Source organism: Poecilia latipinna, unplaced genomic scaffold (assembly GCF_001443285.1).
Source record: "Poecilia latipinna isolate Pla-1442-1.1 unplaced genomic scaffold, P_latipinna-1.0 Scaffold2417, whole genome shotgun sequence".
Taxonomy (NCBI): Eukaryota; Metazoa; Chordata; class Actinopteri; order Cyprinodontiformes; family Poeciliidae; genus Poecilia; species Poecilia latipinna.
In genome coordinates, this window is record NW_015115033.1 from 60,414 (window position 1) to 61,404 (window position 991).

The following is a 991-nucleotide window of genomic DNA, read 5'->3' on the forward strand; positions in this document are numbered from 1 at the left end:
GGGGGGGGGGGGGGGATTTTGTGTGTGGGGGGTGTGTGTGTGTGTGTGTGTGTGTGTGTATGTTATGAACACACACACACACACACACACACACTTGGGGTGACGGGATGATTCTCCATTTCTGGCAAACAGACATGAGCTTTCAGCACCTTTTCTAGTTAAAACACAACTTCAATCCGAAGAGGTGATGAGACTTTGTAATTACGTGCTGACGTAATCAGTACAGTAAAAGTAAAAGTTTTAAAACCCAAATTACTCTGGTATACATCATGAAATGCTATCCCGTGTTTTATAAGAACTTTTTAAAAGTTATATATAATGGATATATCGCATTACAATTGGACTGAATTGGATTTATTACGTATGGTTGGCGTGGAATTAACTGGACAAAATAAAATAAATGTGGATTTTACATTGTTTTATTTAAATGTAATAATTAGTAAAATGCGAGGTGAGCTCAACAAATAAAAACAGTAAAATAAATAAATAATAAAAATGATAAAATAAATAGAAAAAAATTCCGTGGGTTGTATTTTACCGTTAGGACACTTAAGTTCAGCTTGTACCTTTGATCTCTTTTTCCCCACTCAGAAAAGCGGTTTTCACAAAATCTCAAAACTAAAGAAAAAGAAAATCTTCATAAATAAAAATATTAAAAAGACATATTTGCCTTCGAGAAAATCATTACATGTAAAGCTACTATAGCAAAGGAGAACAGCATTTCTTTGTAGTTTCAAAAACACGGCGGACCTAACAAACAAGCGCGTGCTTGCAGATAATAAATAGGCCCGGCTGGACATCACGCGCGCCCTCCTCACTCCGCGTGTACTTCCAGTCACTGGGAAAGTTCGAGTGACGGAACTACGAATAGCCAGAAAGTGTGACGTCATAATCACAGCGCGTCAGAAAAGGCGCCGTGGTGTGTTTAATTGTTGCATCTTTGACGTCCAGCTTTGACAGTGTGGTTTTAAGCAGGGGGGCATCGAGGGGG